Raw genomic sequence first — 17,817 nt, forward strand, 5'->3', positions numbered from 1 at the left:
AGCTGATATAAAATGAGCTGGATTGTGGAAGAGTGGTAAAAGGCCTTTCTACGAGGGCCCTTCAGAAGATTCAAGAGCTTGAAAGTCAACTAGACAAGCTTAAAAAAGAACGACAGAAAAGACAGTTTCAGCTTGAATCGCTGGAGGCAGCTTTGCAAAAGCAGAAGCAGAAGGTCATAGTCTTAATGCACCATGTAACTTTTAATACAATTTTGTTCTGCTCATATCCATTCAGAGTGCTGCTGCAAAGATTCCCCTGCCTGTCATTTTGACCATGTCACCTCTCTCGGCGCCCCTCCATTCTCTATTGCAACAAACAAGCTGCTTGTCTTCACCTCCTAGCTCCTTCATGGCCTACTCCAACCTAGGCATCCTTTTTTTCATTCACTATTGAAATGTCAACTCCCGCCTCTGACTAGCCCATAACACATAAATTTTGTTAAATATTTAAACACTCACCTTTGTGTTTTCTCCCATGCTGTCAACTTGTGCTTGGGAAGAGCCCCCCATAACCATCTGCAAAGTCACCTCATCTTCTTTCAAAGTCCTCCTTACAACTCTCCTTTGCTGTGATGCCTACAAAAAACTTGTCAACAGTTAAGCTGTGGTCTCAGTACGCAAGCTGCCTATCCTAGTGACCAATGGTGTCTCATTGTTTCCTTGTACTCTCCCCTTTTTCCTTGTCTTGTACTTAAATTGTAAGCTCTTTGGAGTAGGGACCGTCTTTTTGTTCTATTTGTACAGCGCCTAACACAGTGGGGTACTGGTCCAAGACGAGGGCTCCTAGGTGCTACGGTAATAGCAAACAGTCACTTATACAATGCGTCTAGAATGCTGTGCAAACGTTAATCTTATGAGGCACAGTGGAAAAAGAATTTTTTTTAAAAAATACCTTTATGTAAATTGTTTTGATAAATTGATTGTACAGGGTGCTTTGTAAAACAAATTATTTCTACAAATGGACATCTGTGAACACTATATAAAAATATAATTTTTGTAAACATACCGAAATTGTCATGTTGATAATTTGCACCCAGTTTCTCATATCAGATACTCATTGGTATTTTGTGAACGATTAGCTCAACTTTTTTTGTACCCAACAACAGGCTCATTCAGAATTTACACCAACTTGTCTATATGAGCGTGGTGGTTTTAAAATATTGGAGTACGTTCTGTTGTAATGGCTTATTAAAAATTGCTGCTTTTATTTTCATGGATTCTTAGGCCAGAAGGGACCACTGTGATCATCCGTTCTGATCTTTTATATAACACAAGTCACAGAACCTCCCAGAAATAATTCCTAGAGCAGATCTTTTAGAGAAATCTTGACGTAAACATTTAAAAATATTATGTACAACAGTAAGAATCCCCCACTTATGCATCATCAGCATAGTTTGAACCCCAAACCTTCATCATTGTAGCACAGCCTGCTATCGCTTGAGCTAAAAGGACATAACTCTTAGGTACAGAGCTTCCAATTTAATCAGGGCTTTAGTCACAAAAAAGCCATAACACCTAGGTTTATAGCTGATAAGATTAATATCTGCATAACATCATTGCTGCCATCAAAAAATTGACATACCAGTAAAATGTAGACTACTCACTAACAGTTTTTGTGCTAATACTCACCCTGTGAGCGGTGATTGACACCTGTGTAAAGTAGTGAAGGAAAATGACACTAGCCCACTATCCAGGCCTTGCTGTGTATTCAGTCTTAAACTGTCACTAGCCTCTTGCTCTGGTAGTACGTTTTTGGGATCATTCTAAGTCCAATATCTCATAAACTGTCAGGGATAGGAATGCATGCCGTATACCTTGCAAAGGCTGGGGATATCAAATCTGTTTTCCAATGCTACATAACGCAACACAGATCATGAGAGAGAGGATCTTGAAATTGCATTATTCTGATTACTATCTTGCATCCCTCCTTCAGATCAGAGATGGCTGTTCCAGCTGCTATCTTGAGGAAACGCAACTTGAGCATTGATCTCTTACTCTAGTCATTCTGGAAATACTGGGTGCTAACATTGACAGATTTGAAGGGAGAGGAGCAAGATGATGATCAGAGTCATATGGCTTTTAAGTTTAGCTCTTCTGATGATGTGCAAGGGTCTGGATAGGTGCTTTTTATAGCCAATAAACTCTTCCAAGAACAGGTGTGGGGCCACTGATTAGAGAAATCGTTTTAATATTAATACCTAGGTGGAAATTAAATGACTTGTGGTGACTATGTATTTTGATTTTAAATGTTACACAGGGAAGCCTTGCGATACGGACATTGGTAGAATAGCAATATAGCTTTGCGTGTAACTAAAATGTTCAGTGCTGTCAGGGCTTTGAAATGTAGTGAATAAAAATATTCAAATACCGCTTTTTTATAAAGCAGAAATTGTTTATTTTGTAAGTGCTCTCCACGCTTCACTCTGAATAAAGATGTGTATTCCCAGGCTTGATCAAAATCTTAAAATATATATATATATATATATATATATATATATATATATATATATATATATATATATATATATATATATATATATATATTTTAAGATTTTGATCAATATATATTATATATATATATATATTTTATAATTGACTAATCAAATTAGGTTGAAAATGGAAAAAAACGAAGGAGCAACACTAAAAAGAGAAAACCAGAGCTTGATGGAATTGTGTGATAATTTTGAGAAAACAAAGCAGAAAATTTCGCATGATCTTCAAGTAAAAGAATCACAAGTTAATTATCAAGCGGGACAACTAACTTCAAGCAAGAAACAAATTGAAAGACTAGAACAGGAACTTAAAAGGTGAGACCAAACTGTTCTGCTTTAACTGAAGTGTGGCTGTTATCCCATTTAAGTATTATTTTGCTTAGACATGTAAATGACTGTCAAATTACTGTCTTTGTCCACTTTATCTTACTTTAACTGTACTCCATATTTAAATAGAAGTTTGAGTTTGTGGCCAAAATTTTCAAACCTGGGTGCCTAAAACAAGGTTCCTGAGTCCCACGTTGTTATACTTATAAGAAGCACAAGAGATCTTTATAGGGAAGAAGGCAGCACGCCGCATTTATTGAGAATACAACAGTTAGCATATGCTTTTCAATCTCTCTCACCAGGGCCGGCTCTGGCTTTCTGGCCGCCCCAAGCAAAAAAAACCCAAACAAATACCTGCGGCGCGGCCGGAGCCAGGGTGCAGGGGGACTCCTGCCCCGGCTAGTGGGGGCAAGGGGAGGGAGCGGGGGGGAGAGAGAGAGAAGGGGGGTGGCCAGGGCTTCAGCGGGGCGCTGCCACGCGGCCCCTCCCGCCATGCCCCCTGCGGGCTGCCCTGCCAGGCTTGCTGCAGGGTGCTCCCGTCCTCTGCGCCGCCGCCCCCTACAGGGCGGCCGGAGCGGAACAAACAAACAAACAAAAAAAGCGGCCGTGCCGCCCTAGGATTGGGCCGAATGCCGCCTCCTACAAGCTGCCGCCCCAAGCACCAGCTTGCTCGACTGGTGCCTGGAGCCAGCCCTGTCTCTCACACACACACATACCATGCACACAGTCCTGCCAGTTGATGTTTATAGTTATCAGTCCAGAGTCTGGATCAATCTAGTGGCCAGCCAGATTGGTCGCAGAGGGGAGCAGGGCTCTGTCGGTCGCGATCCAATGCTCCGGGAGTGTGGCAAGACGAACCCCCAAAGTCTTATGGCCAAGCACCCTGTTCTTATAGTCCTTTTTCTTTGTTGAAGTCTATGGATTTTGCTGTGTCAGTTTGTGACCGGGTTACTTCTTAATTGGTATATCTTTTCATGTAAACATTCCAATACACCTCCAAGAGGGTCATCCTGTCCTGGTTCCGATTTAATCAGCTGTCTTCACCTCAGGATTGTCAATTTGCCCTTCCTCAATCATGGATACATGTTGATGGTTCTTTGGCATCAACAAATCTCGATAAGTGTCTTCGCTCCTCCTTTCTTGACCATCTGCTTAACAATGGCCTTCCCACCTTATCTTTTCCTAATGCGTACATTCCTTACTCACACAAACAGATTGGGAATACAAACAGTAGTATTTTATATTGAGCAAAAAGGCATTGCAAATTAAACCTTGCTAAGGTTTACAATCAATAACCAAGACAATTTACATTGAGACCCAGGCCTTCAATGGTCCTCTAATCTACTTAACATAGACACAATACAGAATCCTGTCTCTAAGGCCTGGTCCACACTACCCCCCCACTTCGGACTAAGGTACGCAAATTCAGCTACGTTAATAACGTAGCTGAATTCGAAGTACCTTAGTCCGAACTTACCGCGGGTCCAGACGCTGCAGGCAGGCTCCCCCGTCGATGCCGCGTACTCCTCTCGCTGAGCTGGAGTACCGGCGTCGACGGCGAGCACTTCCGGGATCGATCCAGGATCGATTGCCTGCCGTCGGACCCGGAGGTAAGTGTAGACGTACCCTTACTAACTAAATCTTAAAACAAAGAGGTAAAGAGGGCCCAATCTGTAATGCATATTGGAAAACAGAATCTCATAGTCCCAGAGGATCATTTCTTTCTGCTATTCAAAAAGGGTGGCTAGCAGGATGAAATCAAATCACACATTAATTCTTATAGTGCTATATAAAATCCTGCTCCTACAACGTTTAAGCTTCTAAATAAAGTTTTTTGATTATCTGATGTGATGCACACCTGAAACTCCCACTAAGCCCAGTGGAATTCATAGATACTCAGCTCATTTGAATATTTGGCCCTTTCTTTGTTGGGCAAAAAAGTTGTGTTTCAAACCTGTTAGCTTAACAGGATTGAAAAAAATATATACTTTTTGCCTGTCAAGATAAGGCCTTTTATGTAAGGCCCTTGCTTACACTGAAATTTTGCCAAGACAACTTTCTTTTTTTTTTTTTATAGCACAGCTTGGTGTGTGTCCACATTTAATTTTCTACTCCAACAAAGCCTTCTGTTTTTTACGGCATTAATTATTTCTCTTTTCAGAGTGACAAGTCCGCTGCCAGTATAGTTGTCATGGATGCACATGTACCTGTACCAGTATAAGCAGTCCCTAGCTGTAATCCCACAATGCAACTTTCCCTTCCAAAGTTACTGTCTGGTAGCACTCTTGAAGTCCACTGTCCAGGATGCAGCGACCTGGAAGTTGTCCATACCTCACTTTTATATGCCAGCGTGTTTCTTCACAGTGACATGTGTTCCTGTTCCCTGCTACATTTTCACTGAATGTAGGTTCCTAGCACTGTCTCATGCTGCTGTCTATTCCAAGAGAGGGGTGCTCAGTTTCCTTGCACTGTGGGGGAAGGAGCATGTGCAGGCACAGCCACAGCACTCCTGATGGAACAAGAATATTTACAGCAATTTGCTGAAGACTGTGGCAAACTCAGCCTCTTCAGAGAGGGGTTTCACTGCCACACAAAGGAAAAGCAGCTGAGGCAGTGGTACCAGAAGGTGAAGAAAAGAGAAATTTTGGAGCCACCTGCATGACCTCTCTCATAGTGAGCTGGGTGCTATATTCTGGAAGGATCTTACCTCCTCCCTTTAACTCTGTAGATACTCTGTGTGTTCTGGTGAGGAGAAAGAAATCCCTCCCTGGAGCAATGGATGAGCAAGAGGTATCTGGCCCTGACCAGGAAGGGGACAACAAGGAGGGATACAGCAAGGCGGGTGACAGCCAGGGGCTATTTCATACCTAGCCATGACATGCACCAATATGTTTCCTCCTTAGGTGAAGGGAGATTATGGTAGGTGAGAATGATTATCGCATTAAATAAACTACTGAAAACGATTTTTACTGGGAAGGTTCTAACTCAGGCCTGCACAACATACAATCCCCCTGTTCCCTGCCATCTGACCGCCCCGACCCCTATCCGCCAGGGAGAAGGGGTGGTTGGATAGGGAATCAGGAGAGGAGTTGGATGGGGCGGCGGCTTCACGCTCAGGCCCAGGGAGGCGGAGCAGAGGTGAGCTGGGGCGGGGAGCGGTTCCCCTCCACGCTCCTCCCCCTGGGTTACCTGCTGTGGCGCGGGCGGCTCCCCCCACCCCAGCTCACCTCCGCTCCGTCTCCGCCTCCCTGGGCTTGAGCGCGAAGCCACCGCTTGCTTCTCTGCCCTCCCAGGCTTCCCGCGCGAACAGCTGATTCGCGGGAAGCGGGGGGGGGGGGGATGGGGAGAAGCGGGGCAGAGTGTTCAGAGGCGGAGGCAGAGCGGAGGTGAGCTGGGGCCGGGGAGCGGGGCGGAGAGCTGGAGCACCCATGGGGTCGGCTCCTAAGGCGCTACTTTTGGATAATGTGCTCCGGGGGAGCAGCCGCTCCCTCTGCTCCCCCCCAGCTACGGTCCTGGTCACTTCAACTTACCGGTTGTTAAATTTAGAAGCCCTTATAGAACCGGTTGTCCCGCGCAGGACAACTGGTTCTAAAAGGGCTTCTAAATTTAACAACTGGTTCCCGCGAACCGGCTCCCGCTCACCACTGGAGACTCCCCTTGCCGCTCTCACCCTAGGAGCCAGAGACCTCCCAGCAGGGCTGGTGAGTGCGGCCAGGGAAGGGGGAAGGGTGTGGTGGAGTGAGTGTCTGGGAGATGTGCGGGGGGTGCTGGGCTGTGAGGGTGTGGAGGGCGCTGGGCAGTGGGGGAGGTTTGTGTGTTTTGGGGTGCTAGGCAGTGGGGGCCTGTTGGGAGGTGCTGGGCAGTGAGGGAGATCTGTGTGTGTCAGGGCACTGGGGGTCTGTGTGGGGCATTGTTTAGTTGTGGTGGTGGGGCTGTGGGGGAAGGGCACTGGGAGGGAGGGAGGAGAAATCTGTGTGTATTGGGAAACTAGCGAGTGGGGGGTTCTATGTTGGGTGCTGATGTGTATTAAGAGTTACCAGCTGGATTGAGGACTGATAGATCTGGACAGAGTTTATATTGAATGGGCAAATGAAAAAGATCGCAGGGAAAAACAGTAAGGTTAGTTTAGCCGTCTTTGACATTTCGACCAATAAGGAAATTAAAATGCATTTGTAATTACATATCTTATTCTTGGCTGATAATCATTTATTGATATTTTTTAGGAAAATTTTCAATTTAAAACACAAACTTTTGTTTTTCTTTTTTTACTTATGATGTCTATCTGAAAACCCATATAAATTGACACAAATTGCAAATTAAAACTTTTTAAATGTATAAGCATTTTACTCACTTGGGCGCATTTGCCTCATGGCACACAAATTTGAACTCTGCTTCAAAAATTTGCACAGAAGAAATTTTTCTTTTACCTTAATTATACTATCTTAGGAGCCTCCTATAACATAGTACCAAGGCTCAATACAAAGTCATATAAAAGTTATACAAAAATGCATAATGCAGAGATTTATCTACAACTGCATTGATTGACTGCTGTGTGCAGTAATATAGTGACCCTGGACCTACAGGCTTCCACACACCGTCAGTGCCTTGCTAGTGTGCCATGCGCCGTGAGATATCTCTTCTCTTTGTGTGTGACTGTGAGTGTTTCCCTTGTGTGTGAATTTATTCAACAAAATCTTGAGCTTCATAATGGATACCATGAGTGAAAAGAAAAAGAGAAAAATAGAATCAGAGCAGAGTTTTCAACACTGAATGGACGAATAAATACTTATATACTATTTCCAAAGACAAAATACTGTGCCTCGTGTGTCGCGAAACGTTAGCCGTTCCGAAAGAATACAACCTTCGGTGGCACTTTGAAACTAAGCATCCCAATCTCGCCAAATTGAGCCCAAATGAAAAAATAATTAAAGCAGCCAGTTTAGCGAAAAACCTTAGTAGAGAACAGCAAATTTTCAAGAAAGTGAGCACTGAGAACGATACAGTTACTAAAGTAAGCTTTAAAATTTCTAAGGAAATTGCTGCTGCTGGGAAATGCTTGACAGAAGGCGAGTTATTAAAAAAGTGTATGTTGATTGCTGTATCTGAGTTATGTCCAGAAAAGAGGGGAATATTTGAGAATGTCAGTCTATCACGCATGACTGTACGGAGAAGAATAGCTGACATTTCTACCAATTTAAGTGATCAGTTAAAGCAGAGAGTCAGTGAATTCTGCTTTTACTCCCTAGCTATGGATGAAAGCACCGATTTAAAAGACACCGCCCAACTTCTTATTTTTATTAGAGGTATTGATAAAAACTTTGAAATTACTGAAGAACTTGCTGGCATGTGCTCCATGACGGGTCGCACAACCGGAAAAGAAATCTCCAGTGAAGTGATAAAGTGCACGAATGATAAGTCGGGATTAGATTTCACAAACTTGGTGGCCATTTGTACTGATGGTGCTCCAGCTATGTGCCAAAAAAATGTTGGAGCAGTTACTCTTCTTGAAGAATTTATCGGGAGAGAAATAACCAAACATCACTTCATTATGCATCAGCAGGTTTTGTGTAGCAAAGTCTTAAAATTTGAGCATGTAATGTCAGTGGTAGTTTCCATTGTAAACTACATCCGTTCTAGAGGACTAAAACATAGGACATTTCGAGCCTTTCTTGAAGGGGTAGACACCGAGTGCAATGACTTAATCTACTATACAGAAGTGAGGTGGTTGAGTCGAGGAAGAGTGCTCCAGCGTTTTGTTGCTTTGAAAGAGGAGGTAGCAAAATTCCTAGAAAATGGGCCAATAAAATTCCCAGAGCTTGAAAATGAGTCCTGGAATCAAGATCTCTTTTTCTTTTGTGATATTACAGCACACCTGAATGATCTCAACATTCAACTTCAGGGAAAAAATCAACTTATATTTCAAATGTGTGCAGCAGTGAAAGCTTTCAAAATGAAACTGAAACTTTTCAGAAGTCAGCTGTCAAAAGGTGAAATGTGTCACTTTCCCACTTGTGCACAGCGTATCCCTCAGCACAAACACGCCGAGTTAGGAGAAAAATACGCAAAGCACATCATTCTTTTGATTGAAGAATTTGACAGAAGACTTACTTTGTCTAAAGAAGAAGACGTCCAGTTGAAGCTGATTGAAGATCCTTTTTCTGTGGATCCAGAGGAAGTGCCACTAGATTTGCAGTTGGAGGTTATTGAACTTCAGTGTTCAGCAGTTTACCGAAATAAGCACAGAGAAAGCAGCTTGCGGGACTTCTACAAAAGTCTGGACAATGAAGTTGCACTGAAAACGTTCAGCATTTTTGGACGCACTTACATATGTGAACAAACATTTTCCATCATGAACATGAATAAAAACAAGCAACGTTCTTCTCTGACTGACGACCATTTGGAAGACATTATGAAAATATCCACTTCAAATATGACCCCCAAATGCGACAAGCTTGTTGCCGAAAAGAGATGTAATATTTCTCATTAAATTTGCAAGGTAATTATGAAAAGTACAAATGTTTTCTTTCAACGGAACAGATGTTTTTAATTTTTCCATGATTAATAAAAAAATTTAAAATAATTAAAAAAATTGTTTGATTTAATTGAAAAATTCTTAATAAAGTTTCACACACCCTCCCCCCCAAACCTTAGCTGTTTCGGCGGGGCGGTGCTGGGGAAGGAGGGTTTGTTTCCGCGGGGCTGGGCGGTGCTGGGGGGCGGCGTGTTTCCGCGGGGCCGGGAGGTTTCGGCCCTCAGCTGTTTTCTTTGGAGTAATATGGCCCTCGCCGCTTTATGAGTTGTGCAGGCCTGTTCTAACTGCATCAATAGCAGAGGCCGAGAACGGAAGCAAGTAAACACACGTCAGTTGGCACTCCATCAGTTGGTGTCTTGCGGTACTTTGAGGTACAGACAGAGCAGCCTGTTAATTTTTACACACAAAGCTTTCTGGTTTGTGGGCACAATTTCACAGAACTTTTTTTCAGTGAGTAGTATGTAAGACTTGCCCAAACATTATGTTGAAGATACGCTTTGGCCAGCCCACCGTGATATGGCACATCCCCGTGCCACTTTGCCAGGACCTCTGAGGGGGATCATTGCAGAAAACAGCATGACTGCATACTTCCATGGGCAGACTAAGGCCTCTTAAACAGCTCTTTCTTTGTCTCTTTGGGATCATCAAGGAGCATGACTTCCTGAAATAAGTGCAGTTGTCTTTATGAAATACTATCCTTTTTCTATATCAGAATGAACCCCATCCCCTCCCCAAGGCATTGGGTTAAGAAATCCTGATCTACTCTTCATGTAAGGTCTAGCACTCATTATGCCTTAATAATTTGGAGGCAATCCACATAGTTATGCTGTACAGGGTGGGAAAATCTGAGTAGCTGCAACAGTTATGTCAGGGAAGGCTGCCTCCCTTCCTCTCCACCTAACAGTTCTGTGTTTATCACTAACCTTGATAGTGGGGCTCTCCTCAAGATTCTCCCTAACACCTCCACAGCTGTCTGGTCACTGTCAGAGCCAAGAGGAAGCGCACAGAGAAGGACATGCTCTGTGAGGTTATGCAGGTCTAAAAGTGAAATGCAAGGGCAATGAGGCAGGGGTGTGAACAGCTGCTGAAGGGGTAGAGGGAGGACAAAAATCAAAAATAAATGCTGCTGCTGCTGACCCAGCTGCTCAAATGAATTGTTGATCAATTATTGATTAAGAATCTCACTGCATTAGTTCACCCACTCCAAAGCATGGATAAATATGGGGTGTTGGCAGGGATATAGACACCTCATCCCCTTGTGTCAGTTCCTGGTGTATTCTACTCCCATGGACAACATGTCTGGGAACAAAGAACTTTGATTACACGTACAGTCATCTGTGATGCACTGACATCCAGTCTGCATGTTGTATTTGTACCTAGTCAAGTTATATAGCTAGTAAAGTCAATTATAAGTTATCTTTCTTTTTGTTGTTGTTGTATGTCTAGCATGCCGTGGTGGTAATAACGTACATACTTGAAAGTTGGTGCAACTTTATTGTGACTTTTTGGTATTGCAGTGCTAGAAAGTAATATAACCAGAAAGGCTTCCATACCTCTTAAAAAGAAAGAAAGAAAAAAAAAAGTCAATGCATGTATATTACAGAAGTGCTAGCCTTTATTGAGTCTAGAAATACACCACCTGTACTATGCTGATGGTCATAGAAACTACTGTCAATTAGTCCGGTCATTTTCCATACTTCAATAACAAATTCCTTAAAAGTAATGTATATCACAAAAAACACACCTGTTCTATTAATAGTTTCATAGAAACAGGATTAGGCCATTTTCTACTGTCGAAGTAAGCTTTTAAGGCTTCCGTTACCTGAACTGTGTTAGCAATGCAACTGTTAGCTAGCCTATTTTAGATCCAGCCCGTCCACCTCACTCATCCACCCTGGCAATAGGGTCTCTCAGATAGTGCTGCATGCTGTGCATTGCATAAGAACTGAGAATGTTTTACTTGTTGATATGGAGCTTTGGCATGAGACCCCTCCACCTATCCTGTTGTCTTCCAACTCTGCCCACTTCACATTCCTTCTTCAGCTGCACAGGTGAGAGTCAAATCTTTCCTTGCTTCTGTCTAGCTTGCTAGTTGATGGTTTCTTAAGCCAGAGAATTAAGGGTAGGCAGTTTCCATAAACTATGATCGGCACAGAAATGTCATTAATTCCAGTTGGATGGAGCGGGGAGTCTGCTGTCAATATGTCAAAAAGCACAGTGTTTCTAAAGCCATGGTTGTCCTGAATTTCTCTGAACCAGCCAGTGTTTGTCAGTAACGTGTCCCTTCTGACCTACCAAGGCCTGCATAAATTTTGAAGGTACCTTTTTTTAATATGCTCAGAAGCTGGGAAGGGGGAGCACAGAATGGGGATGCTTTTTTGTCTTGCATACCTCAATGATGAGTGTCCTTACCATTGATCTTTTTTTGTAACACCAAATTGATTACCCCACTAATTGATAGCAAACTGGTGTTGTAAGATTCCATAGGGCAATCACCACTTGTTTCCCCTCTGTAAGGGCAGCTCTCGCCTTGCTGTTTCTGTGCTGGGGGAATGGGGTGAGCTGAGCATGCAACTCTAGAAATGAACTTCTGCGTCTAAAAGTTCTAGAAGCACTGATTGTCCCACCACTCATTAGACAGGCTCAAAACTCCCACTCCACCAAATGTGGTTGTTCCATGAATAGCCTCTGCATTTATTTTCCAGTTAGACTCAGTTGAGTCTTTGAATGCTGAGTCTTTGGGAATATAACACTAGAATGCCTATCCAGAGTGCAGCATGTTTTTGCCAATACAATTGAATGCTATGTAGACATCATGCCAGCAGAAGTGGTAGAGTGTAAAATACACTTTACCAAAATAGTTTTGACAGTGTCACCATGACAACAGAATTTTTACCACTGCAACTTTCTAGTGCAACTTTTTAGAGAGACAGGCTTGAAAGTCTTCACCTAACACTCTATATTATATTAATGAGAGTGATAAAGTTAAAGAGTTTGGAGGTTATATGACCCTTAGGGGGATTGTTGTACATATAGCAGTAGCTTCATAAAATGGACTCTTAATAAAACAATTGAATTATGAACATTTGGGGAATCTGCCTATGTACAGTTTACAAATTGTTTGATATTGGAGACCCTGTGTCAGACTGCAAACTCCATTTTGAATGTGGGTCTTTTAGCCTCTGTCTTTTCACCTCCATCTTGGACTAAAATTCCAAGTGGTGGGGGCATGGAGCTATCAGTGATAGGCTGTTAAATTTTGATGATCATTTAAATGGAGCACCCTGGGACAAAGCAAGGGCTACCATCCAGGCTAAACTAGTTTTTCAAAATCTGAATTCTAGGAGTGATGGTAACTAAGCAACAGAATCTGTGGTAAGGTACTTTCATTAGCTGATGAGGCTGATTGGGAGTCACCTGACAAAGAAGGGGGAGATAATAACAGAGGGTTTCTAACGAACCCTGGGGAGGGGGGCAAGGAGAGAAAAGACTACAGATACTCCATGATTCAGGGGAGAAACCATGTGCAGGAGGGCAGAGAGAGAGAGGAAGAATCCTGAACTAGAGGACTCTGACCTAAGTCCAAAGAATGCTCTAAGAGTGGTGAGGAAATTGAGGCAGGGAATTGTGTATAGGGTTTTATTATTTTTTTGTCCAGATCTGTATACTTATTGTGCTTGCCAACAGAGAGTGGTTTTTGGGAACCCTTGCAAAGTCTGTGTGTCTGTGTTCAACTACTACATATCATTGAAGAGGTGAACTGTGTACCCAGAGTGCCCACAATGTTGAAGCTTTGGGAAAAGGGTGTGTTTAAGTCTGCGGGGTCAGTGCTGGCCTGGGTGCTTAAGACAGCTAGGTCGTGTGGTCCTATTTCTGGGAAGTGGAACTAGGAGCCTGTGCCCTGGAAGTGTACCAGAGAAGCCAAGGGAAAAGGCAGTTGCTGCAGCCTATTCAGGCCAAGGGTAGCTTAAGAGCACAAATCAAGCATATTGGGACCCAAACACAGCAGTCTTGTGAATGTCCAGCAGAGGGAGCTTTCTCAGAGCTGTGACTGGATAATCCTTGTAATTGCTGTTCATCCATGTGTCCTTTTTGTGTATAATTCCTTTCGTTTTCAGTCTTCTGAAATATTAAACCTTGAGTGTATATATAAAATATAAACAAATTGTCTCTGTCATATAAGAACAAATTTAAACAACAACCCAATATCACTAGAAGTGAAAGTACAGATTCCAATATTTAGTTGAAGGTGTCGTATTGTCATCAGGAATCCTATTTTTAGTGATATATCTTTATTATGCCTAATTTTATATTTCTTGAGGAACCAAAATTGCCATTCAATGTGCATTTGGGGCTCTTAAAAATGTATGATTGGGCCCTATTTGTTTCTGTAACTAATTAATTGCACTTCTAATTCTCTTTTAAACAGGTACAAATCTGAACTTGAAAGAAGTTAGCAAACATTGATTACAGGAGACTTATCATTCAGGAGTACACCACAGAAGAATTTTGCTGCTCCTTTAACACCAAATCAAAATCACAATGGTAACCCCCACCCCCCGTGTCTAGTATGCAATTGAATAAAATGTAAATTCCTTTGAAAGTACATGTCACTCCAGAAAGCATAAAAGAAAACAAAAGGTGAACGAAGAAAACAGCTGACCATGTGTTTGGCTTATAATCTGCTAATGTCTATAATTTTCCAGTATTTGAAAATTAATTCCCATGAGTGAATATGTAGGAATTTAAGTGAGCATGCTTTATGAGTCCGAGAATATGCTTTGTCTTGATTCAGGGGAGGTACAAATGCAGATACTAATATGGACAGAACATATGTACATCCTAACTAATTATGTTCTATAACAAAATATTCAGGTGAAGTTTTCATTAAAAACAATTGAAATTCAGTTTCGCTGGCTGGCGAATCGGGGGCTTGAGGGATTTAGTAGTAAGTGCTCAGAGTTCAAAATGCTTACCAGTGACAATGTACCATCGCACAATTTGCTTGAGTTTAGGGTTGTGAAATTCAGAATCTACAATACAAAACAAAACACACAAATTTCATGGACACTAAAACAAGGTACTGCCATTTGACTTGCATTTGGCTACCTGACTAACTGGAGTTGGAGATCAGTCCTTGTTCTCATTTGAAAGCTGAGATTTCAGATGCTTTCGGAAGATGCAAAGCATTCTGGCTATGGTGTTCCTTGAGAAAGTGGCTGCTACAGTTATGAAGGAAGTGGAGAGAAGCAAGATAGGAATCTGAGTGATGTGACTTTAGGCTGAGTTTTCAAATGTGTGGTGAGTCTCATTAGCAAGAAGTTAGGTGTCCAACTCCCACTGACTTTTCTTTTTAAGCTCCTTTGAATCTCAATGCCTGATTTTTCAGTCATGCTACAAACGAATGTTAATGCCAGGGGAACGGTGGGAAAACATTCTTCATTCAGGCCATATTACAATATACATTTGTACCCCTGGTATTGGTCCCTCAGTCTAGTGGTTGCATTTTCATTGTGGCACTGAGTTCCAGATCTCAGTTTTCAGTCCCTGAACTATTCAGTTTTATTGGTTTTAGAACTCCCTTTGAGTCATTGTCTTAATATATCACTAGAGATTAATGAGGGCTGTTGCTTTTATCACCCTTGTCTAATATTAGACATAAGAAATGGAATAGGAAAGATATTATGTATAAAATGAACCAGATTATTAGCAAATATTCCTTGTCAATTTGTAGATTCGAAGTTTGAAGAACTCCAAGAAAAATACAATAAAGAAGTTGAAGAAAGAAAAAAACTGGAGGCAGAGCTGAGAAATATCCAGATTAAAGTATGGGTATAGAGTATCTCAGCATTATAATCTCATTTAATGTGTGAAATGGAGAAAGGTGCAGTTCTTCAAAATTAGCCATATGATTTTTCAGGGAAACTGGTAAAATTAAATTTGCTCACTGTTCATGCCATTGAGATTAAAGTATAGATTTAAGAAGAGTAAGCAGTGGGTATGGTTAATTTCCTGGCAGCATTTCTGAAAAGTTAGTACTAATTAGAATACACAAAAAGGACTTTTTAAACATATTGTTGTCATGTAAATAATCACACAGAATTGGGGCCCTTAGTGCTTTAGTCAAAAACCCCATTCAAATGTTAGATGTATTGGAAAACGAAGTTCTGTAAGTACCAATAGCAGCTTTTTTGTATTTTTAGAACATAAGACTGGCCCTATTGGATCAGACCAATGGTCCATCTAGCCCATTATCCTGGCTTCCGGATGGTGCCAGATGCTTCAGAGGGAATGAACAGAACAGGGCAATTTATTGAGTGATCCATCCCCTGTCATCCAGTCCCGGCTTCTGGCAGTCAGAGGTTTAGGGACAGAAAAATATCGGATATTAGAGCCAAAACATGTTTTTTGAGTCCAGGTATTTTGTAAAAGTAAGTGCAAATAAATGAGTCTCTCTCTTGTGTGTGGAATGATTTGCATGTAGAATTCTTGCTAATGGGATCACCACACATTTGGAGATGAATAGAGCCCATAGTCTAAAATGTAGCTACATTTGTCCACAGAACACAAATGAGGATCAGAACTAATTTACAGTAAGTCTAGAATGAAGTACAAAAATGAATATTATGCATGTCAACAGCTAGCTTTAGAAAACTGATCTGATCGTGAGGAATGTGCAGGGAAGGTACCTCAATGTTAATTGATAGGATGCCTCTCTTAAAAAACAAAACAAAAAACTTGCTCTACTAAATATAAGGAACCACAAGTCAAACTTCTTGTCCTTGAGATGCTGGCCAGCTTAGATATATTTGAATTGCAGATAGTACTCTCCCAACGCTCTTCAGCTGCCTGTGATGTTAATCGGCAAAGTATTCCAGTCAGTTGACTGCTGGGGGTATAAAAGCAGACTCGTGTGAATCATATAGTACTTTGTGTTGATGGATGATCTGTGTCGCTGACTCTGTTATCAAAAATTGTAACTGACAGTTTGACCAATTGCCCTATCTTATTTCCACCATACAGTAGTGAATTAATTCTCTTATGACTTGTCAGCTGTGTAAAGGTAGATATGCTTTCCCCCCCCTCTTTTTAAATGGAAAATAAATCATTCTCATCCTCAAAGTACTAAGAGTCACAGAGAGATTGCTCGGCATCAGGCTTCTTCATCGGTGTTCTCGTGGCAACAAGAAAAGACACCAAGCTGTCCTTTATCCAGCAGTCAAGAAACCCCTTTAAAGAGAAGTTTTACTTTTCCCATTCTCCATGGGAACAAGAGGCAACTCCTAGCCACCGTGGCTTAAGATCAAAGAAGACAGATTTCAACAACAGTTTCTTTGACAATTGTAATAATTCTTCTGTCATCGAGCAATTAAAAACACAGAACCAAGGTATCTTGCAAGTGTAGTTATGACTTTAAATCTATTTTGTAAATAAGAACATCTTATTTTTTTAAAGATAATTAAAACCCTCTGTGTTTAAGGACTTCACTGAAGACTGTTTTATATATAAAATAGGGATAAAATACCTACTCAACTTGTAAGATGTTTTGAGATCTCTGGGTAAAAAACACTATGTACATGTTTATTAATTATTTTATTGATTTATAAAGTTTTTCCAGTATGAAAAAATTAACTGAGCTAAGAAACTGACTTGTTTTATTGTGGTTTTGAATTTAATTCTTTGGAAGATCCTGTAGAGTAATCTGTTCTATCAAGAAGTCATTTTTCATGGAGATCCTTGCCTGGTTAAACTAAAACCATAGTAGAATGAGCATCTGGAGCTTCTTCAACTGAGAAGTCTTTCCCCCCACCATCCCCCCTACGGCTACACTAGAGAGCTTAAGCTTAAGCTCTCTAGTGTAGCCACTCTAAGCCGATGGGATAGAGATCTTCCACTGGCTTAATTACTCCGGGCCCCGCAAGCGGTGGTAGCTATGTCTCCTGCCGACACAGTGCTGTCCACACTGACGCTTAACTCTGTGTAAGTTATGTCGCTCAGGTGGGTGACTAATTCACACGACTGAGCAACACAACTTATGTCGACTTAAGCTGTAGTGTAGCCATAGTGTCAGTGCAGCTGTGCAGAATATCCCCTTGGAAGTCTTTGTAAACATTTAATGAACACTATAGGATGAACCTTATCTTCAGCAGATAAGGTGACCGGTGACTTAAGGCCATTTCATGTCTTCTGCTCTGCCATCTGTCTTTGGTCTTCAGATTTTCTGTCAGTAAATTTTGTTACATTGTTGGAAGTGTTTGGGACAGTGTCTGTATCCTCCATTTTTTTTTTCAGTGCATGGATGGGTCTCCTTTCTTAGATTTCTACTTTAATCAAATTAAGCCAAAATCGTTGGCAAATGGTCTTCGGAAAAGATAATTTTCTAAATGGTAATGCTGTTCTGCAGGATAGTTGTCTCAATTCAAACACTCACCCTTTGCTTACCGTTAGTTTAAATGGGAAGAGTTT

The sequence above is a fragment of the Emys orbicularis genome, chromosome 3 (assembly GCF_028017835.1).
Source record: "Emys orbicularis isolate rEmyOrb1 chromosome 3, rEmyOrb1.hap1, whole genome shotgun sequence".
Lineage (NCBI taxonomy): Eukaryota > Metazoa > Chordata > Testudines > Emydidae > Emys > Emys orbicularis.